General features: G+C 34.2%; 1 long non-coding RNA gene across 1 annotated transcript; it reads left to right on the top strand.

Moving 5' to 3' along the window:
- The first annotated feature begins 22,031 nt into the window (after window positions 1-22,031).
- LOC128675903 (uncharacterized) lies at window positions 22,032-22,806 on the top strand. Its single transcript, XR_008405339.1, has 3 exons — window positions 22,032-22,157; window positions 22,226-22,298; window positions 22,384-22,806. It is a non-coding gene; the product is annotated as an uncharacterized LOC128675903 (long non-coding RNA).
- Window positions 22,807-26,673: the final 3,867 nt, after the last annotated feature.

The following is a 26,673-nucleotide window of genomic DNA, read 5'->3' as shown; positions in this document are numbered from 1 at the left end:
CTCATGCATGCAATGTTTTAAACTATAGAACAAGAAGGTTTGTTCTAATTTTAATTTGTCAGTGGTTGCACTAGCCAGTAATAATTTGGAAGATAAAATAAAATTTGGGTTGGGTTGCACAAGTCATCTTTGACGTTAAATTAACCTGCAAAGAAAATGCAAATTACGCCGTTTTGTCCAAACGTCAGCGGCAAAGTAAACGACAAAGTTGACTGGTGCAACTCACCCTAAATGTATAATCCATAATGAATGTCACTCTCAAGTGGAGGTCCTTCAAGAATTCTTGCCTCAAGAAATTTCCAAGGCATTTTTCTTCAGTCAAGATGGGAAAAAGATCCACTTGAAATTATCTGAATTGACTTGTTGTAAAAAAGCTTATTATATTGACTTTGAATCTCTTTGAATATTTCTTTTTTAATTTATAAATATATTTTCCCTTTCGCATTATATTGAAACTTGTTATAATTTGTAGGTTTTCCTTTTCGATTTCGCTGGTTTTATGTCATACCTACTTATATATTTAATCAAACCGATTCCGTAATAATAAGTACTATCAGTAGCTGTATAATAATACAGAAAACAAACTTAATTAGAAATGTAGTAATCTAATTTATTCCTTTGTTACCTCTTTACACATGGATGGTTCAGTAAGCTAATGGACTTTGACCGGTCAGTTATTATTAATTATATATTAATATATTTTTAGTAACTTTACGTTACTCTACGCTTTTGATGCTAATACTGGTTGGTTATAAGTTGTGCGATGACTTTCAATATTTAAATTAGTATTCTTTTTCTTTAAAATATGTGAACAGATAAAAATCTATCTAGAAAGCCTAGTTTTATATTATGTTTTTGGCTAAGATTTTAATTCGTTCATTGTGTCTTTCGTGTCGTTGCGCCAACCTCGCCCTGGGTAGTGGATTCTGCCAGAATCTTCAGCGTCGCAGCACGACCAGCTCGTCTGAATTTTTCCTGAATCTGGGCCTTTTTGCCATCTTTTGTACTTTAACATTTTATTATCAAGCATCTACTATATCGCTAAACCGGTGCTAGGCGGTTTGTGTCTTTTTGTTAGTTACAGAAAGACTGTGAATAAAGTTTAGTTTCTATCTCTAACGTTAATCACTTGTGTGCCAAAAATAATGACACCACCGATAGTAATCTATAAATGTCACCTATCAATATATAATCCTAGTCATGGAATTAGTAGGTACCCTAGTACAGTCGGGCAAAAAGTTACAAGTCATAACAATTATTACAATGTAATAATTGTTATTCAATTCCAGCAATGTTTCTTTAAACAAATTGAGTGACCCCAATCCCAATCAGTTGCATATTTAAAATCAATGTCCCAATTTGATTACTGGCCTATTGACCGCGCTTTAAAATTAAATATTGACAAGTGAACGAGTGACCGATGGCACGAAGCGAATGAACGAATGAATGAGCGGACGTGGAGCCCTAATTGAAACACGACGGCTCAATCCGGCGACATTAAATTTGACGTTCCAATGACAAGGACTTTAAAATGAAATCGAATCGACAAATAAATATTATTAATTAATTTGAAAAATGAAATTTCGATACCCTTTAATATACGTATGTGGTAGAAAAAAATAATTAGACATTTACCTTAGTCTACAAAATGGAAGCCTAGCCTATTCCTCTAGTCGTCAAGGAGCACAAGCCATCACTGTCCTGGTTTAGAATGATCTAAGCTGAGTATACTTGCCATTTTATATTGCCTTAAATATTGTAGCGTCGATGGCTATTACGTATTTAACTTGCATTCAGACATTTGATATACGAAACACCTTACAACGTTGAACAATAACGCAGAAAAATTACAATCTCCATTCGGTACCTCGCTCCCCGCAACTGAAATTTAAAACTCAATGCTCAGTTGAAATACGATTTTCGCTCGGCCAATGACAGGCGATTTGTTCCCGCGACGAGTGTCGCAATAAGCGGGCTATTCAATTTGTTGTGTTCTTTCGCTGCGCACTCCATTGTATTCGTATGACAATTTTTTAAATTCCAACTTTCTGTCACATATTTTCTACAATGTACTATGGTTTAGCTAACTTTGGATTAATATCAGGGCTAACCATAGTGTTTTTCTAGTCTTTCGGGTGGGTTGAACTTTGAACACAACTTCAACTTGAACCTGCTCATAACGCAAAGTACGCCATTTTTTCTAAACGCCAGCTGTGCGCAGGTTAAAGTCAACGTCAAAGCTGATTTATGCAACTCAATCTTAGTATATTCTTGTAGTTTTTATTCAGTTTCTCTCTTTTAACTTATTTCCAGTTTATTCTCGTCTGTAATGTTACGACGTCATTTTGTGTGACGTGCTTGATTTTTTCCAGCTCAAGATATCGTTCATTATAGAATAGAGCAAGTTCTAAAATAAATAGCATGTGTGATAACTTCCGCTTCATCAAAACTATTGTAATTTTCGTCCTGTCAGAAGCAGGCTCGATCCGATACGATAGTACAGCCGGTTGTATATCAAGACAGCCCGCCCAGACCCTAAGGGGTAGTAAAAGAGACGATTTTCTAGTTATTTTTTTAAATAACGTATGAAAATATACCTGTCGCTTTCAATTCATCACTTTAAAATGTTTTCTGACCACAAAAAAGCTTGTTTCCAAAATATCCATATATATCAAATATAATAAATTTATATATATCAAAATGTAATATATTGACATAAGATATTTGCAATTAAACAAGTAACAAATATAGAAGGAAAGTTAGACAAATCAATACATATATCAAAGCTTACATAATTGATGTTACATAACACGACTAGCTAATTTGATTTTCCACTACAAAATGTCAAAATCAAATATACATTGTATTTGAAACTGCACAATTGTGTTTATTTAGCAGGTGAAAACGTAAACTTTGATACGCAATTAGCTAACATTAAATAGCTTCATTCCTTCCGCAGCTTTTCCCCTGCGGTCAGCGGTATGGAAATTGAATGTTTATATTCCAGCTAATATATATATATATATATATATATATAGTTGATTATGTTTTATTTCATTTAACTGAGAAAAGTAGGGGTCCAGAGTTATAAAAACTATGGAAAATACTATATTTGTCAAGAATAACAAAGCAAATAGTATTTTCCCAATGACCAGTGCTGCCGCTACTGTTGTCATTGATTTTAAATCTATTCGAAAATTTAACTTTTTGCCAAAGTCGTCATAAAAATGCACAGTACAATTAAGGGCGTCTTGGTCAGTCAGGCCGACTGTAATTGTGCTATGTCTGTAAAAAGACGATAATATAAAACAATTATGAAATTATGAGGGTCTTTATGTGACCAATAGAAGCCAAAACAGATTTTTTGAATTTTTGTCTGTCTGTCTATGTTCCTGAAAGGAAATTGATGCGGTTTTCACAGTTGCATAGCAGATGGTCTAACTTAAAATCTGGTGTAGGTTTCATCGTGATACGTTGCTTAGAACCCGAGATATTAAAAAATACATATACGCGGGCGAAGCCGCGGGAAAAAGCTAGCACAAAGTAAAATATATTCCCGGTTGTATAAAATAACTGCAAATGAGTCTCGTCCATTGCTGGCTGCGTACTGGAACACGCTCAATATGTGCATACATTTCCTTTTTACTGCATTTGAATATGCAATTTGTTAAAATACTACCTCGGCTCGCTCTAATGTTTTTACATGAATAAGAGAAAATACATTTTTGAACAAACTGGCCTCTATACCAAGTATATAAGTTATTATTTTATTTTTAAGTAACATCCTTATATGCTACCTACTCTTGATAGACAGGGATACTTGTTGGTTTGTACAAAAAAATATATATTTGACATGCGAAGCAAATAAAGGAAGTAAGGGTTTGTGAATTATATTAATGCACGAAACTGCGAAATATTGTTCAAATTTTGATATTATATAAATAACCAACAAGCCAAAGACCAGACTCTAGTATTTTATATTATCAGCTTAAAACAACTTTTATCCACAATCACAACTTAACCCTGTCGTACAACGCCGATTAAAATTAAGAACACAGTTAGGATTTTCTCGAAAGTTCTAGAACTCGCGCGTAACTTTCATGTTATAATTCAATTCCCGTGGCATTAAAGTCGGGCAGAGCCGGGTAATTACTCAGTACATAATTTATGTCGGATATTATAAGCCGGTAATCCTAGGAGACAGTTGGGCAAGGCAGTGTGTACACGCCAGGTAAGCCCGTATTAAGACTGTTTGTAAGTGAATTTTAGTGAAATTAAGTCAGTACACGTCGTGTGGGCGTTAAGACAAAAAATTCCTTGTCCTAATGATATTTCAATTAGCGTCAGTCATAGAACAACACGGGTCTTCCGTTCCGGTACGGAATATGGCGTCAGTAAATATAAAAATATATTTACAAATTGTCTAAAAATTAGGACTACATTAAAAAAATAACTATTTAAATTTCAAAGCTGTATAGCGGTCAAATATATACTTTTAATTTTATGCACTCGTATTCCTCATGGCTGAAGTTGAGTGGACTGATTAACAGCTCTCTTGGCAATATTAATAGAGTGGTTTGCAATTGCCTTCTCAATTTGACGCACTAAGTGATGAATTATCAACAAGAGTGCAGGTTTCCTCACGATGTTTTCTTTCACGAAAACAAGTTGTGGTCTATGAAAACTACTAAACATGAGTCAATATCATTACACAAACTCATGTGGCACAAGTAGGTTTCGAACGTAGGATTGTCTCTATCACTGGCTTACCACCGCACAGCTTCGTTCTTACAGGCATCTCATTAACGTACCGTTAATCCAATACATGGTCTGTATTTATCTAACACATAACTTTACCTAGTACATACGATTCGACGGACAAACTACTTAATTGAAATGTAAATTGCGACATGTCAAACCTTACTTATATGTAGTTGTATCGAATAGACTGAATATGCGAATAAATAAATAATAAATAAATAAAATAAATATATTGGAACAAATCACACAGATTGAGCTAGCCCCAAAGTAAGTTCGAGACTTTTATTATGGAATACTAACTCGACGATATATATATAGATAAACACCCAAGACCCGGGCCAATCAGAAAAAGATCATTTTCCATCATGACCCGACCGGGGATCGAACCCGGGACCTCTCGGTTCAGTGCCAAGAACCTTGCCACTGCGCCACCGAGGTTGTCAAGAATAAAAGAGCAAAACTTTTGTGAATAAAAATTTTGCGTTTGATAAATTATATTCAGGTGTTATAATGGATGCTAATTTTTACAGCTACATGGAATTATTTATAATATATAAAACTATTATTTTTAAAATCATTATCATTATTAATATAAAACAAAGTCACTTTAGACGTTAAATCACGAGACGATAGGACACCACAGGTCAGGAAAAATACCTTGCATTTTGCGTTCATGAAGATTAAGGACACGTACGGTTAAGGGGTAAAACACTAACTGTGATTTATTGTTTCTACGTTTCTAGATTTGGACATGGATCTAATGCGCGTGGGAATAGAAAAGCACTTGGTATGAAGCACGTTCTTCAAAATCAGTTCGTACAGCTAAATTTAAGCCGACAGTCTACTAGTTCAATTTATACTCTCTGATTTATGCCTTTCTTGTAACATTTATCTTAAAAACGTGATATGGTCTACAATAAAAAAATATATAATATAATATCCTTATCCTTACATAACCTAAAACGAATTCCTCTTCCGCGTCCGCTGTCTGTCTGTTCGCGATGAACTCAAAAGTACGTATTTTCAAGCGGGTTTCACCAATGGATTGTGTGATAGATTCCTAATCCCTATTTTGTTTTAACTCGAGCGAAGCCGGGACGGCCCGCTAGTATATAATAAATAGAGCGGTTTAGATAGTTTAGTAGTGAAATTGAAGCTGTCAGACGCAGCGGGGTAATGTTGTAAACGCCGCCGGCACTATATCTCAGTTTGAGCGCCGGCGGTAATGATAATGAAGTGCTAAGCTTGCATGCAACGGCTTCTGTTTGAGGACTCGCGGGAGGATATAAGGAGGATATCCATAGGATATATGTTGTGAACGCCGCCGGCACTAGGATATCCTACTAATCGTAGAAGGATATCCTAGTGCCGGCGGCGTTTACAACATTACCCCGCTGCGTTTGACAGCTTCAATTTCACTACTAAACTATCTAAACCGCTCTATATATTATATACTAGCGGCCCGACCCGGCTTCGCTCGAGTCGAAGGAAATAAGTAAAGACTTATCATAACTCATCATCGCATTATGGTTTCGCGACAGCGTCCGGAGTCCGTGATCTTTAAAAAACAACAAAAGTTCTATTGTGATTTTACGACTGACCCACCTTATGTTGTGCTTCTATACAGATCAAGTTCTTAGCTATCAGCTGCTCTAGCTTTTTATTCCCAAGTGCTTCATTTTGATAACTATTAGAAAATAATATAATGTGGTCCCATTCTAGACTGGATCCAGCACGTCAAACCACTTGATATTCTGTTTGGATAGGCACATGGAAAGTGATTTTAAAGCTACTGTAATCGTTTTGTAATGTTCAATGTACAAAATTTCATGTTAATTAAATATATCTGTATACACGTATTAAACAGAAAATCTTACCAATTTTAACCTTTTTATTAATTCACAATCGTTTACTATACGTATATATGTTTACAAAATTTTAAATCTGCTACTTTGAATATTCCGAAAACCGTAGGACGTAATATCAATCCGTATGTTTCCTCTTAGACTGCAACGACGACACGTCGGTAAAGTAATTAGCAATATCCATTGCTAATTACAATTTACTACATAATGGCGTAAATAATAATTTATAAGATTAACGTGCGTAAACTGGTTTTATCTGTTATTTTAACAAATCTTGTTTGGTATTTTGAAACAAATTATTAAAATATTGATCTTCAAAGACACTTAAAAAAAGAAATGAAATAGTATGTGTGTGCTGTTCCAATATATATGTCCCGTTGGTGGAACGGATTTCATCGAATTCCGTTCAGTAAATCTTCTGAACGGATCGAATTATATCGAAGTTATATTTTTATTTTATATATTTTATCTATCGCAAAAAAGGGTTATATCTCTCTAACTAATGTAGGAAGTTTAAATATCGCGTCATACCAATAATTTTCATAGTATAGGATTAGTAAAAATATTGTGTGCTTAAAATCATACTACAAATAACTTTTTTATGGATTTTAAAAAAATTACATTTTTGACACAAGCTTTTCTTGTCGTCAGAGAGATCTTGTGGCATTTAACGCACGACAAAAATCATGTGATGCAAGCCGTTGATGAATTCCTACATTGGGAGCCGATCCTGGGTGCACCATCTGGTCACGCTTATGATAACAAAGTAATGTCATGGAAACTGTTACTACTTAAGAAATCTGAGCTATGTAGGACAAGTGTGCGCAAATCTTGCAAGATTTGATTACAAACAGACTAAAAACATCGAAACAAGTGAAACGTAAATACTTATAACCTATTACTAACTTAGAAAGTCCTTCTTCTATATAAATTCATCAAAACATAATAATATTTCAAAACGAGTCGCGGAGGACCAGTGCTATCATTAAAGTAATGATCCTCAATATTTATATTCTCCGAAATCACTCGCTTCGGAGCCATTTGCCTCAATTTTAAGTAATCCCGCTGAGAAAAATTTAAAAAGCGATTTATACTCAGCAATGCACTTAGACCTGCCGGAGGAGATTTAAAAAATATACTTACAGCGAAACTGTCTTGGCAGATATTGAGGGTCTATTAATAATGTTTGTGTTCAGTATTTCGTTTATTTTAGTGTAAAGTTCTTATTATAACATATAGTTTTCATAAAATATATGAATAAGTAAGCATTGACTTCTCTATCTGTACTATTATTATAAAGAGGTAAGCGTTTGTGAGTTTGTATGTTTAAGGCGGGTAATATCCGAAACTACCGAAACGATTTCAAAAATTCACCATTAGAAAGCTACATTATCCAAGATTGCTATAGGCTATAGTTTATCTCAACTTCCCATGAGAGCGAAGCCGCGAGCACTATCTAGTTAGCAATAATATATTCGGGAAAAAAGGAAAACTTTTTTTTTTTAAAACAAACCACACATATTGAGCTAGCCCCATAGTAAGTTCGAGACTTGTGTTATGGGATACTAACTCAACGATACTATATTTTATAACAAATACATATATAGATAAACATCCAAGACCCGGGCCAATCAGAAAAAGATCGTTTTCCATCATGACCCGACCGGGGATCGAACCCGGGACCTCTCGTTTCAGTGGCAAGAACTTTACCACTGCGCCACCGAGGTCGTCGTAAAAATTGAATGAAGGAATTAGAAAACTTTGTCTCAATGTGTATTTTTGGTTAACTGTAGAATAAATTTTAATGATCATTACAGATTTTACAAACTTGGCCATATCAAGTAGGTGTGTAATGTGACGGAAGCTGAAAACTACCAATATTTAATTGCGCCTATATAACATTTTTTAATTTTGAAACATTTGTGTTTAGAATTGCCCCAAAAAAACATACTGTATCTGAAAATTTCAGTATCTACCTTTAGGTGCTATAAAAAGGACATTCGTGATTAATTTATTTGATTTCAAATTTATTATTTTTTCTCTTCACATTTAACAGTCGCCACAGCCTATACCTTGCGTCAGCATTCATTGTCACCACAGCTAGCTTCATTAGCACCTTACGGTTATTATTTAACAGGGAAACTTACTTAAGCCGTCATTCGCTCTATATATTATATTGAAAGATGATTCCAAACGAGTTAGAATAGGGGAGGGGCGAAATTTACTAATAAACATTTCAGTTGAATTAAACTTTGTGTGTTTAGAGTAGGTTGCACCAATCTATTTTGACTTTAACTTTAACCTGTGCGTCATTGTTTGGATAAAATGGCGTACTTTGCGTTTTCCTTTGCAGGTTAAAATTAACGTCTAATATGCCTGGTGCAACGAGCCTTTAGTACTTGGAGGAATTTTGCTGCGCGCTTGTTCCGAAATTGATGCATAAAAACATAATTTGTTTTAGCAATGTCAAAAATTGAAAATAAATTATCCAAATCCCGTCCAAACATTCCACAAAGAACTAGCCAAGTTTCGATGAATTGTCTAGGTGAATCCAAGTTAAATCTTAGGTATAAGTTAAGTATAGGTTATACATAAGTCGTGTTTTTTTTTTAAATAAATAAATAAATATACAAGGACAAATCACACAGATTGAGCTAGCCCCAAAGTAAGTTCGAGACTTGTGTTATGGGATACTGACTCAACGATACTATATTTTATAACAAATATATATATAGATAAACATCCAAGACCCGGACCAATCAGAAAAAGATAATTTTCCATCATGACCCGACCGGGGATCGAACCCGGGACGTCTCGGTTCAGTGGCAAGAACCTTACCACGATACCTCCTACGTAAAGTGTCGTAACCAACAATTTGCGGTTTTTAACTTTTCTTCATTTTCGTACTTCTAAACATAACAACTAATGACTGCAAGAATAAAAAATGTTACATTTTTATTAGAAGGTCTAGATAATCAGACTACAAAATATCGTATAATAAATGTTGCCCGTGTATAAAATCGTATGTTGTACTATCGACACAATACGCGGGGGTGCGGGGACGCAAGGCACGCGCGGGCGCCTCGTATGTTTCAGTTACCATACAGTACGCGGGAGGAGCGGTCGTCACGCAGCAATTAAATTCATTATTATTGTTCTTTTTTACATTGATTTGCATGTTTTTCGTTAAAGTATAATCAAAATGTCGTCTAGAGAACAAAGAATCCTTGATTTTATTATAATAGACAAAACAAATGATGCGGTACGTAATGAAGACACAGTTGAAAATTCAAATTACGGAAAAAAAATCAAGTTAAAACAACACCTGTGATTGAAGAACCAGAAAGAAATGAAGTTATGTATTTTGTACTATATAAGTTGTGTACTTTGTTAGTAAAATTAATGGTTTTTTTAAATAAAAGTAAAATTCTCTATCTTTGCCGATGTAAAATACAGTATTTCATACTTACTATATTTTACGTCGTTTTCACTTAGAAAATAAATGTCGTATATGTAACATACAATATTTTACACCGGAAAAATAAAAATGTATTATATCGGAACATGTACATACGATGTTTTACGTCGGCGTTTAATTTTGTTTTTTTATCGTATGTACTACATCCTATAGATTACTTCGGTAAGGCATGTGACTTACCACATTATACGTGTCAAAAAATCGTCAAATTTTGTTTTTTCAGCATTTTTACCTTTGCATTTAAATATAAATTTAGATGAAATTGAGCAAATGATGTGTTTTTTATCAGATTCTGACATAGAGGTGGAGAACAACGTCCAAGAATGTACATCGCGGAATAGTAAGTTATTTCTTTAAACAAATTGATTTTTGGTACTCCTATTGTTATTTATCATTTTCTTGCAGTTTGTGGACTGTTCTTATAATAAGAATATTTAACGAAGATTTTTTAAGTTATTTTTATTTTTAGGTCCTATATCGGAAATCAATAAAAAATTTGATGCACACCCTGACGACGCACTTACATTTATTAATTTAAAAGTAAATGGTGCACAAGAAGGTGAACCTATGCCAATTCCTTGGTAATGCATTAGTAAATTATATTATTTATAAGTGCTTAATTGTTAATTTTACAATTTATTGTTTTAGATTCATCCGAAACTAATACCAAATAGTAATATTACACCTATTCCTTCCCCAAACTGTGCTACAAACCATTTAGACTACGATTGTGAAAATTACTTCTGTCCTTGGTATATTGAGAATGCTTTACAGGAACCCTTATCAGTCATTTCCGACTACCTATCTACTAACCACACCACAAGCATTCATTGTCACACTCCATTGTCTTCATTTTCCGAATCAACGCCAAGTTGTTCCAGAAAAAGAAAGAAGATTTCTCGAGGTACGTCGGCATGTTGCAGATTGGATTGATAATAAGCGGAAGACGTTAAGAAATTTAGGCCAAGAATATAAGAGTCGAGATGGTACCACTAGGCATGCGAAAACAATAAAACCGATGTGTTTGGAGAAGTGTAGACAAAAATGTTCTTGGAAAATTAGTAACGTTGAAATAATTGCCATTTTTAATCAATTTTGAAATTTAGGTGACAGAGAAAAGCAATGGGCTTATGTAGCTTATTTAGTGCAGAAACAGAAAAACGTAGGGTTTTCACAGATACAACATCAAGGCAGTAATTTTACTTTAATTTATAGACTTAAAGTAAACAGAAGTGATGAAAACGAATTTGTGATTGTTTGTAAGAAAACATTTTTAAATACTTTCTCTATTAGTGAACAATTTGTCTACACTGCTTTGGAAAAACTAGATGTTACTAGTGGATTAATAGATATGGACCAGCGTGGACGTTGTTAAAAGTGTGTGTGATCACATCAAGTCCATTCAACCCATAGAATCTCATTACGGGCGAAGTAGAAGTAATAAATTGTAGAAGTAGTAATTAATTTAGATGGTGATTTAAAATTTTCGTCGCTTATTTGACTTATACAAAGAATGCTTTGACGAACACGTATACTCTGATAAAGCCCATACTGAAAGGCAATATCGTGATATCGTTAACCAACATTTTAAGCTAAGTTTTTACATTCCTAAGAAGGACCAATGTGATAAATGCGACATTTATAAAAACAAACCTTCACCGACATTGCTTGAAACAGAGCTTTATGAATCACATCAGTTCAAGAAGCAAGTTTTAAAGAATCTCAAAGTAGGTAAGAGATTACAAAAATTAGTGATACAATAATATGTTCAATGTTTTTCCTGCATCTTAAAGAATTTACGAATTATTAGGTATTTGCCTATTTCCTAACTTAAATGTATAAGACTGATTCATATACATAAATAAGTACATTATAAAGTCATAAACAAGTTGTATTGAAGGATCTCAAAGTAAGAGATTAAACGATTATGTCACATTTAATTTTATAGCACTTGGAGTACTCAAATTATTGTGACACAATGATAAGAAATCATTATAGTATCAATAAAAATGTTTGATTTCATATTTCTTTTATTATTTTCCTTTCATTGCAATAAAATTGCTAAAGTTAAGATATTATTATTTACCGATTAAACAAAGTATAATATATTATCTATTATTTACAATATTTTTTTACAAAATTTTACGACGTAGAATATAGTATCTATAACTTAAATGAAATAGTTTTGTTAACTGTCCAAAGTAAATTATGGTAAGTACGACATACTATTCTTTACTTCTTAGGATTATCCACATGTTTATTACTTACACATTTCTTAATTCATTTGCAAATTTTCAAAAAGTTAGGATTTCATTTTTCTGAATAATCAGGGATAAACTAGCAACGGATCTTTAAACGGCCGTGCTGTAAAGTTGACGAAATTCAGTTACGATACTTTACGTAGGAGGTATCGACCACTGCGCCACCGAGGTCGTCAATTTGTGTTCTTTATTATTTTTCATTTTATTATTATTAAAAATTAGGTTTTGTCCTCGGCTTCGCCCCACATACCACCACATAGGGTCACAATTTTCCTGTAAAACGGAACGTGAGGGCTCAGCTAGTTAACAAATAATAGATTAAAACTATAAACGGTTATGCTGCAAGTTGTGCTAAGTATCTCCGGCTTAATACGGGGATATTCCAGCTTGTTATCCCGGACATCGTTAGCCGCACCCGGTATAACGATCAATGTTAACTGGGAACTGTATTGGAAAATATACTACGTCCATTACGGGGTAGACAAATATACAAGTATATACAAGTATATAGACAATATATATAAGTATATAGGACAAATCACTCAGATTGAGCTAGCCCCAAAGTAAGTTCGAAACTTGTGTTATACTGACTCAACGATACTATTTATAACAAATACACGCCAACGTGGTCTACATAACAAATATTAATATTTATATCACTTTGAAGCGTTAGGTCCGCTTAATAAATAAACTTTTAAATTTAAAAGATTCGACTGTGGTTGTACCATCGCTCGCCCGATGTCAACTCTTCTGAAATGCTGTTGCTGCCTCTTAGATTTCAAGGCCTAGCCGATAGTAGAAGGACGAGGAATTCTGAATGAAAAAACATCTTCGTTCAGTACTCTTGCCGAGACGAACCGAACCATTACAATTCACAAATAATGTAAATTTTAATGAAATAACTTTAAGCCCTATTTAATTATTGAGAATTAATTATCATGGTTACTAATTTAAACAATATTCGTATATTATGTATAATATCGTAAAATATTATATACTGATTTATGAAATTGATAATGTGAAATTAATTAATTTTGATTGTTAATAACCAACAATTTACCTTAGATTATCCTTTACATATATATAAACAGAATATTGAATCAACAATGTAATTTTTCATTTCTATTCCAAGCGTTTCGGTTCCTCTAGACTACGGTTATCGTACACTCTAAAAACACCTTCTGCAACATACGAGTACATTTCCTAAAAAAGTAACCTCAGCAAAATCGCACGAATATTTAGTATCAAAATGCGAGTAGAAACTTTCAAATACAAGCGAATTATGCACAAAATGCAGGCTACTGACCTCCCGAGTGTTTTGATGCAAATTATTGCAGTCGGCTGCACTCCTGACCGGAAATCTCAGGCAATAACCCCTGGCCTACAATTGTCGAAATTACTCTGAAAACATCGGCTATAGATTATATATTGTAGTACCTTAAAATAGTTGGAAATGTTCGAATGCAACATAAAAATTATGAAATCAAAAGATCTTGTATATATTACTGCTTTGTGTTACGAGATTAGCTGTCGCATCGTCGCCCGCGGTAGTGTATATTTGACCTCAGTTCATTAACCATATCTATTACAAATTTTATTAAAATCGGCTTAGTGATTTAGCTTTAAAAGCGTAAACCCATTATTAAGGAAAATACGGGTCACTCGCTGCGCCCCGGGGCTTCGTTCTCGTGGAAATTTCGGGATAAAAAGTACCTGGAATAACACTCCAGGTTATATATATGCTACTGGTGTACCAAATTTCATAATAATCGGTACAGTAGATTTTGCGTGAAAGAGTTACAGACAAACACAAATTCTCAAAAACGCATTTATAGAATAAGTAGGGTAGGATTTATAAAGAGGAAATTGCCTACATGTAGTCACTAATATATATTTATTGGTTACACAAATTGAACGAGCCACTTTCTATCGATCCACTTTCATTAATAGATAATTATACCAGTAAGGAAGGATAAGGAAAATTCCTTATCAACATTGATAGCATTTAATTGGAAAATTGATATTATTGAATATCGTTCCGGATATATATAGCTTTCCATTGAAATATTCGTAATTAGGTTAAATTAATTATTTATTTCATGTACATGTTAAATGACAAAAGTTTATACAAACAATATACGTAATATATACACAATAGAATTGGAACTATAGATATATTTGTGAAAGTACAAAATATTTCACAAAAATGTAAACTGAATGTTGTGTATAACAACATTATTTGCACCAATCAACTTTGACGTTGACTTTAACCTGCGTGCCGCTGACGTTTAGACAAAATGGTATACTTTGAGTTTTCTGCGCAGGTTAAAGTTAACGTCAAATTAGACTGGTGCAAGCTTCTCTTAGTCGCAAGCTAAAGGCAAAGCTTGCTCGATGCAAATGCTCTGATCGAGGGTATAATCCGATATTGTAATTGGTGAAATAAGTGACCCTTTACGAGCAAATATGTTGTAAAATATTTTTTCCTATATCCGAGGGAATTTCCGAGAAGGTACACTCAAATTTCAAACACACACAGTTCAAACAAGGAATGCACGAAAGTTGTTCATGCATTCGTTGTTCGAACTGTGCGTTATCAGTTAAACATGTAATTTTTTTTAAACATATTGATGTCGATGTTCAGTTAATAATAACATCAAGCTAAAAATCCACATTGACGTGTGTTAGACTGTTCATGTTCATTCAACGAATAAATTTCTATTTACGTTCTGCATTTTTCACACTAATGTAATAAAGTAAAAAAAAAAATAAGTTGAAACTTAAACTTACAGTGTAGGTTTTTAGCACAATTAAATTGAGTTTTGGTTAGCGTTAAAGTTAACGTCAAAATTGACCGGTGCAACTGATCCTAAATATTCCTAAGTATCGTGTAACTAAGTATAAAGGACGACAGTAATGTGAATCTTGAATGTCACAATTGTGTCAATGGCCAACTTTAGATGGACAGTTTCAGTATTATTATGTACAAGCACACTACTTGTATCTTAATCTGCACAAATCCAGGCTACAACTCACATTAATCCCCTATTAATTTAAAGATCTCAAGCAAATGGCTTGTAAACAAATAAATTATTCGACCATTCGTGTATTAAATATCACTTGGGGATGCTTTACGGGCAAGCATCGATAATATTGAATCAGTTGACTCTATTAACAATGCAAATAGTGCACCGAGTTGTAGCCAGCTTCGCAAATGCACCCAGTTGTTTAGCCAACATATTTTCAACAAAAAATATTCGAAAATCGACTTTATGTTTATCGAAATATGGATTGCTAGTCAGAAAAATAAAGCTGGTACGTTTATCCGGTATTGTTTGCAAATCCAAACTTATGCAGGAGCTCGAGTGTTTACAGGGATCGTTTGTTACTGCTTAATGCTCGTAGTTTAAATTGTCTGCGGGTTTAATTTGGACGGTCGTTCGCGATGTCCGGATTGGATCGCCAAATTTTTTTTCTAAATTCAAATGTATGCTTACCGTACTATATAGGGGACTGTGTGATGTTTGTGTACTTGACATAGAACTGTAATCTACTGAATTTTTAGTAAAGTAGCCACTCCAATGCTAACCACTCCAACATTTACAACCACTACAACATTTAGCATATCATAATTATATATATCATTATCATGACGAGTTATAATTATGGCAAAGCGTAATTATTGAATTGTTTAAAAACTAGTTGCCCGTTCTGGCTTCGGTCACGTAAAACCATGATAAATATATTAACTGTTGAAATCCTGATTTATGCCAACAGCAACAACAAAACGACTAAATAAAAAAAAAACTGTATTTATATTATGTTACAAATCCTTTCTACGAGATCTCCTAGTTATAACAAACTGACGATATATCTATATTTTAAAACGAAAGTTTCAAGAGCTAGACTTAGACAAGCTCATTTTTGAGTCGTAAACATTTTACTGCGGATCGCTCTCCTCATACAAAGTCTGAGAACATAAAATAAAAACATTGTCTGAAGTAATTACCCCAGAAATCGACGGCACGTAGATGTTTTTCATTTCATCCGAACTGTATCAATATCACCTATATTATGAGCTCCAAAAAGTAGAATGTAAACTCTACTTGCTGTAGAGTACATAAATGCTGCTAAAATTAATTGAATACTTAAATATTTGTACAATAATTTGGAAACAAGTAATTTATTTTCTACTGAGAGATGTTTTTTCTTTACTTTTAGGCGATTTGAATTAAATCTGTCACCAGTATTAGCAATAACACTCGACAAAAAAGAAAGGACAGAGATATTGATACATTTAAATAATGAATGAAATACCACGTTTAACTAATTGTCAAACGCGGAGTAGTGCCTAGTTGAGAGCTTTTTCTTGTTGCACACCATGCTTATCTAACACTGCTTTTTAGCATTAATTTTCTGTAGTAAATTGGTGCCTAACAAAAAGGTGCTTTCGAAACAATTCACAGTCCAAATGTATTTTGAACTCGCTGTCTGCCCGCGCCCCGCACGTCCTCTGCACCCTTTCCACTGAAATATCACTCAACTTTGCAACTACCCTTTTGTTTTTGTTCTTTACCCACCGATCTGTCTCAGTTAGCGTATTTTGTAATGAAGGATACGTAAAGTTGAAAAATCCTCTAAGTGAATATGAAGTGTCCTATGATAGGGCCGAACCAAAAGCCACATCAAGGTTGCCTATTAAGATTAGCTTTTTTACAATACACCATAAATATATGAAGGTAAATAAAAATAATTCCTCTTTGGATGTCTTTCTCAAGGTTTCGTCTGTTGAGTTTTATTCCATTTACAATCTTGATATCTTAAGATATTCTTGACATCCTTGAAAATGTGAAAGATCTTTAATTCGCATAATCATCTATGATATTTGGTTAGGCCCCAGATATTGCGAGCACCTTACCGCAGTATCTACTTCAAACTTGGAAAATATTGTTACTCAAGTACCACGAAACTAAATTCCAACGGGACAAATTAATTAAATTGGTGTGAAAAATTGAGAGAGGATTTTTTATACCGAGCAAAATATAATTCGAAAACTTTGTTACTATAAACGACATAACAAATTCACAAATTTGGGATATTAATGACAAATATTTGTATAATTCTCGTTATGTAAGACTGTTGGCATTACCGACGTGACCTTTAAATACCAAAATCAAATATTCAGCACAATGCCTTATTAATAAGGTTAAGCAAACCCTGGGATTAGTGCTGAGAGGGACAGAATGGTACAATCTATCGATACGTTTGCCAAACCGTTGTAACTTTAAAAAATCCTCAAAATATTATATCAATACGAAATTTACTGATTTACTGATTGGGATACTTGACCAAGCGACGGCTATAGTCGGTCAAACCCAAAGCATATATTCCGAAATTACTTTTCTCATGACCAATTTTAAATTAAATCTTTCTCAATGTATTCAACAGCGACGCCCTCATGTGAGCGGGATCACTTTTTTTCGCATAAATTATGTACCCTAATTTAATTTAGCATAACGAGTGGGGCATATATATTTTTTTGACATAATAATATATAATATAATATACATACTTGTTTTTTGGCATACCTTACCAATAAGCATAATTATAGTTTAGGCTAATGTATTTTATCATAATTTTGATTTGCATAAAGCTATAGTAGTAGCAGTAGGTTAGGGTGCGGCCACCCATAAGCCGCCAATATGCTTTAGAATATTACGAGTATGTTTAAAAATTCTTATGCTTCTGGTAGGTATGCGTAAAAAAATATTGCCTAAAACATTATGCCAAATTAATATTGTTCGTAACTATTATTATGATAAGTAAAACTATGCTATGTTTATGACATAAAAGTGTATGCATATATATATAGGGAACCAGTTTGTTCTTGTGTGCCTCTAGTATATTGATGACGAAAATTGGAGTAATTCCGATAATGTTAGGAAATCCATTTTGCTATGTTGCTAATTTTACCAAAGACACAACTTCAATCCATATTTCTATATATTATGTGAACATTAACAAATATTACTTATAATTATTAAATCTGATGATGCAACTTATGTTTCCATCTGTTGAAAATACGTAGCCAAATTGTGTGCCTGTGACTTGGATAAAAATCAAAGTTAACACGCTCGATACGAAGAAAAGAAAAACAATATCGATAATAATGATGTTAGTTATCGATAGTGCTACAGCACTAGTTGGAATTGGTGTACTTATCAAGGATGTCGCCACGGACGGTCCTGGGCTAGCTAATCCATTGGTCCCTTCAGCCGTCAAATTACCCGGTTTAATTAATTTACAACATCCCAATTAATATTACAAATGCGAAAGTAAGCTTGTTTGTTTGTTACCTCTAACGCTTTATCTACAAACCAATCTTCTTGAAATTTTTGAATGAACTTAAAAATGTCACCAGATGATTTGATTGCGGGTGAATTCAGGACACAAAAATGTAGTATTTGACCTTGAATCTTTCCATATATTTTCACACAAACAGACAGACATTATGATGTAAGATATCATCTAATGTCACTTCAAAGTTTGGCCACCAGTGGAACACATCTAAGATCAGAAGAACATCGTGTTCCTAAGAAACAAAGATACAAGAAAAAACTAATAGAATAATATAAATTGAGAAGTTATTGGAAGACGTTCCGCTGTAAACACCCAGCGTACAGAGCCAGGTGTACGGAACGGCGTCTACAGATTCCTTATTAAACTGAAGACCAAATTGCGAGTCTATTTCATTTGGCCCTTGTTTTATCTGTATTTTGACAGCAACATGACTATACATCTAGGGGCCCAACTCTTGTGAACAAAATAAAACCCCATTTTACAAATATTATAATTATAATATTTGCATATAATATAATATGTAATTTCATCCAGACATGTAACCATCGTGAAAATCGGTCACTTTAGTCACAGTATTCGCAATAAGACGCAGCAACCGTGTGACGCGCGACATCTACCTTTATATGCAACGTGATTGGTTGGCTGCGTTTCACTGCAAACTTCGACGATCGACATTGAATTCCAAACCAGCACTACTACGCATTTAGTGCGTTCGCGAAGCTAAAACAAATTTTATTTTATTTCCAATCAAAACAAAATCGCAAATATTTTTGAAAGTAAAATTAGGAATCAAAGGGGAAACGAGAACCGTAAGATTGAGAGAAAATCAGAAATAAGTACTTTATGCGCAATTACAAACTCTATTTCTTACAAACCTTAGCTGGGAGGAAATATAATGTAGTTTACTGACACAAACGAAATAAAAAGAACACGTCGCGACGGACCGGAAATTGAAAACGAAGCTGGCAAATAAAGATTGTATAGAATAAACCCTGTGGTCCCGCCCTGGAATAGGATCACTCTAGACCTTCCCGTCGATGATGTCGTATGTAGACACGACTGTGGCAGTTGATAAACAACAATGAAATTCCCAAAAAGTTTGTCCTGAGGCGACCAAGACCAAAGCAAACAGTTCGCCAAACTTTGCGGTTTCGATATACATTGCAGATTTTTTCTTGCGTTTATAAAAAGCTTGACATACGAACTACGCAATGTACATTCATTCGCATCAGTGTTCGACTGAGTCTACCAATGCACTGGAAAATTGTAAAGTTCTAAATGAGCCTGCCTCGCATAACACAGAGAAACCTGCCGTTGGTGACCGAACACCACTTCTTTGTTTGACATTATGTATATCCCATTCCACTAATATTATAAAGTCAAAAGTTTGTGAGTATGTTTGCTACTTCTTCACGCCCCGATAGCTGGGCCAATATTTATGAAATTTGGTATCAAATATCTCATATTTGATGTCTTGGATTAACATATACGTTACTTTTTATCCCGAAATTATGCGATTCCCGTAGGATTTGGTCAAAAAGTCTGTTAGTCAATGGTGCTTTATTAACTAGATGGTTACGCTACGGTGCATAAAATCGCGGTGTGCAGATAGCTAATAAATAAATTCCTCCGATAGTGTGGAGCCGGCATGACCCCGATTGTATTAATCTAGTCTGTAGGTATTTTGTTTATTCTGTACTCTCTTTGTTTTGTATAAGGTCCAGTTGGTGCGACCGGATGATCGGACGACAATGTAATGTATGGGGCAGGGTTAACACAGAGATTTCAAACCGCTTTTGAGACATTTTCGTTTGTTTATACGCGATGTGTTGTTAAATTATTAGTGGGAGTTTCTTATAATCTGTGTGTGTTTTTGGTTGCATTCCTAGATGTGACGACTTGAAGATTTTCTGCTTTTATTTCTTTATTTAGAAATAAATCTAAAAATAGTAGTATTCGGCTGTGAATTTGCGAACAGTGGCCTGCCTAAAGTTATACCTTTTAGGCATTGCTGTCATTACCTGTCAAGAGTTTTTTATCCCTTAGTTGCGGAAACCACAAGCCACTCACATATTACTCTGAACACTATTATGGACGTATTGCCAATCTTCCGCGTATGGCAATTTTTCTACACAGTATTTTGTGTTGCTGGCGGCCCATATTCAGTATTTCTTAGAACATCAATTTGCGAAGGCAAGCGAGTTGGAATAGGGTTTCAAATCTCAGTGAACAACTAAACGTGATTATAAAAAGCTTTCAAAGGCTGCTTTTTAAGCTCCGATTCACATCACAAAAAGACGACCCCCTTGATTTCAACTTTCAAAAGCAAAGATTTCACCGGCGATTACAACTTTTTTTGTAAATAAAATACCTTCGGAAATGTTATTTACTGTCTGAAATTCTAAACTTTTGTTATTATATGAGTTGCTAGGTCCGTCGACCCGTTCAAAACTTATTCCCCGTTATCTTAAATTAGCTTTTACCAGCTGATTCGCTTGCGTGGATTTCCCACGGGAACATTTCCGAATCATTTTCCGGGATGATTTTGATTTCCGTACTCTGACCTATATAGCTCAAATTCAGGAAAATTGTTCGAGTAGATATAGCGTGAAGTGGTAACAAATAATCTTACTTTCGCATTTATAATATTAGTTTGGATTGGGATAAGCCTAAAACTGTAGTCAATTTATCTACAACACCTTATAACCTCTCTTTCTCTCAATAAAATTTGTACACCTTCACGCTCATCGGAAGAGAATCCAATCTTTACGACCACGGTTTTTCTAATATATTAGACGTAGCTTTTTATGTACACTGAATTAAACTAATAAATACCTTAAGCCAATAGATGAAATTGCGGAAAATATCAATGTTTATATTAACCGGAATCAAAGACCATTACAACATTAATCTTCAGCACACAATGTAACGGTGTGAATTTCGATCTCGACAGTGGATCGATATTGGCCATTTAGTCATTGATATTGGCTTTACACGGTTCTATGTCAACGTCACTGTCACTTGACAGGTGTCAAGGGTGGTGTTGATATCGTACAAAATTTGCATCTGTTTAAGGAAATTAATTGGTAAATATCAACAAGGATTATTTAAGTATGATAAAGTCATGCTGAAGGACTGAAAGAAGCAGTTTTCGTTAAACTAAATTTATTTACAGTACACCTTATAACTTATAAAGTAACATTTGTTACAAAATATGGTTTCTGTTTCGAGAGCAATAAAGGTCCTTTAGTCATCGTCTATGTCGGGAGTTTGCTATTGTAACATCAGGGCACACAAGATCGAAGTTTCGAGTGCATTTCCTGTTCATCGGAGCCGCGGAAGGTTGGACATGATGAGCAGGAGAATTTGATTGATAGCTTGGAGGGCCGCATGTGTGCCGGTTGCCTATAATTCATAGTTTGGTGTCATCTGGTAAGTTGGATAGAATGAGATGTCTTCAGATTGCGTTGCGCTTGTGAATGTATTCTGATTTCTTTCAGAAGTAATGTTCCCAGTGATAAGCAACGTGGCATTCATTTTATATTGAGGATGGCGGGTTCCCAGTTCATAGTGGTAAGCCCTATAACTCTTAAATATGCCCAGGTGTCTGTTTCTTAATTGTGTGAATAGGTTGTAATGAAATTATTTTTTATTTCAGTTGCGGATTGGGATTTATTTTGTTTATTTTGAAGATTTTGTTATTGTGGAGTTCCATGGATTTATTCTTGTTAATTATTGTATCTTACAATGTGTTTGTACTTTTGTTGGTCCACTGGAGGTGAACTGTCGGCCGCACTGACTGCCAGTTTTAAGAATTATTTCAGGACATAAGTCTTCTCACACAATTATCCAGCAAGCTTTCTTCATGGAACAGGTCGTACTTTCTTTCTTTATTATTTATATGCCGGATTTTATAAATTAACTTACAAGTTAAGATTTAAACTTAAGTTTAATTATTGAATATCAATAGTGGCATTAGCTTATTAGCATACATAGAACTCACAGTTTATACCATTGAGCTAGATTAAATATAATTTGCATTAGAAAGTGAAGGTTTAAAGGTATACATATTACATTATAAATAAACAACTGTATTCTGGATACGTCAGTTTAATTTAATTCCTATTTGTAGTTTCCCCAACGAATCAGCAGGTAATAATAATTAATTTAGTTTTATTATTTTTCTCAGTACTCGAACACTAGTGCTGAGACTTTTATTATTTTCTTTTGTCGATGGGAACCAAGGGCAAATTTATTAAGTATTGAGGTTTCCCATTTGACAACAAGGAAAGTAAATATGTGTTTACTCCTAAGGAAGTCATTTCTACTGTAAAAATAATTAATAGCTTTTAATTGGCCAAAATAAATAAATAGGTACAAACTTTGCAAATATTTAGGCCCATTCATTTTCAAATTAATTTCATTTCCAACAACATGGATTTTTCTTATTCGCGGTTCATATTAAATCTGTATTCTTTACTCTTGTTAATTTTTATTCCATTATTGACACCTATATTACTATGTCATCCACTCCCCGTTTTATTTTATAGCAATTATTGCGCAAGGAAAATGAAGAAGCAATGTATAGAGTAAAAGTTAAACTTGCCGCGGAAAAAATCTGTTCCGTTGTGAATGGGTAAGGGAAAGGTCCTTTTAAGGCGGCGAAGATAAACATCCGACAAAGAAAGGTCGCCTTCGTGAATTTCGTTTCCCATTTGGCGACCTTTTTTGTGAATAGACCAGATTCTTTCATTTCGGCAGCATTCCAGTGTAGATGATATTGATAAAGGGGCCCGATCGAAAGTTTCAGGCCGTCGGACGCCACTTATGTCGGGATCCACTGCTATGTATATAACGCTGGTCACATTTGGGTCGTAAATTAATGTTTGTTAATATGTGAGTCTTTCGCTACATGTATAGGTGCTATGGAAAAGATAAAAACATTGTGCATTTTCATCCTTATCCTTACATATTATAAAACAGAGTCCTCTGCTGCGTCTGTCACTACTGCACGGATTTTCATGCAGTTTTCACCAATAGATAACGTGATTCCTGAGGAATGTTTAGGTGTACCATTTATTGTTTGTTCCCGTTTGTTGTGAGCGAAGTCGGGACGGACTGCTAGTTGTATAATAAAATATAGTAGAACACAGATTCAACAATCTTTGTGTTGTAAGTATTAGGTAGTAGATATTAGTCTAAATAATGCGAGATTTAATATTCCCTACATTTTTGATATTTAACTATTTTTAAAGCATATTAAAATTGATAGATTCTTTAAAAATGAATAAATAATGACAAATGATAAAAAAAAAACAGAACTGTCTTAATATTACCCAAAAATAAAACTAGATTAATATCTATTGATTCATTTGGAAGTTTATATATACAATTTACAGACATTTTTATAACACATTACTGTTGGGTAATCTTTAGAATTAGAGTTTACGTAGTAACTGTGTGTTGTTTTTTAATATTTCTTGCTCTCACAAAAATATTTGTTGCTGGCAGACAAATTAAATTTTGTCTATGGTTCAAGACAATTCGTGTTTGTTTTATCACTATTATTATCACAGTGAGCTATTTCTTCATCCTCGCTATTTTACCAGCATTCCAGCACCCCGTCCTTACAAACTTACAAAATTTTGATGGCGACCGTTCTCGAGTCCAACTTCTCTCTTTACGACTCCCGTTATTAAGACAAAAATAACATCTCAAATTCTGCGTAAACTAATCTAATTTCGGATTATTGGCCGCGAGTCGGGGTTACACAACACTGCGGTAAAGTTTAAATGTATTTTGCCGTTTGAAACTTTCCATCTCGAGTTTTATTGTACTTAATCTTCGGACCTAGTTATGGCGGGGAGGGACGGCGCTCGAAAGTGTTCTAGTTTCAGATTGGCAGCGGGTTTTGGCAATAGAGGAAGACGTCGAGGTGTGAAAGTTATGCTTAATTGTGATATGCAATGATTTGGATTTATAAATTAATGAAATTATAAATTACATATTTTTACATTTCCTGTGTGACGTCAACCATCTCTGGGAATACCGCCGTAACATCCCAAATGTAACGGCTTATTTCCTTAATCACCTCGTACGATTTCCATGGGATATGCAGTGAATCCTCTTGAATCGGAAATATTCAAATTTTCCCAACAGCTTGTAAGTACACGTGTTTTAGAACAAAATTCCCAAATTTCCATACATTACGGCCCCCTTGAGCCGTATTCATAGTCCAATCGAAAACACGAGGTCGTTTGGGAAACTCACATGAGTAAATACTACCCTTGTACGAACATTATCATCATATCGTTCGTATGACGTAGCTCGGATCAGATTGTCAAAACTCCACCAACTTGATGCAGATGATTGGCTATGACATTTAGGTAATTTAGTTATATGTAATAAAAAATCTTATTAGTACCTATGGTGGAGAATGATCGATATACTTTTTACTCTTGTATGACAACCATACTTATATAGTTGGCTGATATTATTTTTAGCAATAAAACACTCGATAAGAAAGAAAGATCAGTTCAGTTGAGTCAGTCAAGTTCTAGACTTCCTTTTTATTCATGTAAGAAATTAAAATGCCACAATAATTTTTGTACTTGTTAGCTGTTTTACGTAATATTTTCATTCTTAGATATCAACACTCTCGCCATCAGTATTTATTCATACCAACCTAATGAATTGAATTGTTTTTGTTGACCGTCCCTACATGCAGTTAAATTTAGTGTTTGCTTTTTGTCTGTCTGTATGAAATATGAATTGGTTTCTTGCCCACAATTTAGTGTCATCTTCACCGTATGTTATACTTGATCTCACTGATATCGTGCCAAGAATTTAAAATATGTTCGAGATATGCATTAAGTTTAATTTATCCTTTGAAATATAAAAACATTTTTCATTCGTAACATTTTTCATGGTAGCGTTAGTATAGTTAAGTACAACTAGCGGCCCGACCCGGCTTTGCTCGGGTAAAAACATAATAAATTATAAACTTAACCTTCCTCAGGAATCACATTTTCTATTGGTGAAAACCGCATGAAAAACTGATCAATTTTTGAGTTTATCGCGAACAGACAGACAGACAGACGCGGCAGAGGGCCTTGTTTTATAATATTGAAAGATAAGGATACAAGATATACACAAGATATATACAATTTAAAAAATATCTCACAACTTGTATAGATAAAGAGAGATGCGAGACATTTCGGGATCCGACCCCCAGAACCCTTCAACGCATCCGTTTTTACCACACAATTGGCGAGGTTAATCAAACAATTACTAAGGCCCACGCCAAAAAACCACACACAATGGCCCACTGCAAATGGCGGAGTTCTATTATTCGCATAGATTGTTCCCGAATCATCTCTACCATTGTTCCTCAGAGGGTTATTCCCTAACTGGACACGGGAATCTTGACATGCGTGTGTCCAGATTGTTGTATTAGAAATATTGGTTACCTTTGTTTCATCTCTAAATGTTATTATGCTTTTAACACTAATTAAATATAGATAAACTAGTGGCCCGTTCCGGCTTCACTCGGGTTAATACGTAATAAATTATGCCCCTAAACCTTCCTCAGGAATCACTCTATCTATTGGTGAAAACCGTATAAAAATCCTTTCAATTGTTTTTGAGTTTATCGCGAACAGACAGACGCGGTAGAGGACTCTGTTTTATAATATGCAAGGATATATAAATATATGAATATATATTAGGACAAATCACAATCACACAGATTGAGCTAACCCCAAAGTAAGTTCGAGACTTGTGTTATGGGACTCAAAGATACCATATTTTATAACAAATACATATATAGATAAACATCCAAAGCCCCGGGCCGATCAGAAAAGATCATTTCCCATCATGACCTCTCGGTTCAGGGGCAAGCACTTAACCACTGCGCCACCGAGGTCGTCGAGGTATATAGATAAGATAA

This window comes from Plodia interpunctella, chromosome 15, assembly GCF_027563975.2.
Source record: "Plodia interpunctella isolate USDA-ARS_2022_Savannah chromosome 15, ilPloInte3.2, whole genome shotgun sequence".
NCBI classification, from domain to species: Eukaryota; Metazoa; Arthropoda; class Insecta; order Lepidoptera; family Pyralidae; genus Plodia; species Plodia interpunctella.
Note: the sequence above shows the minus strand (reverse complement) of the source record. Positions and strands in the feature narration are given on the sequence as shown.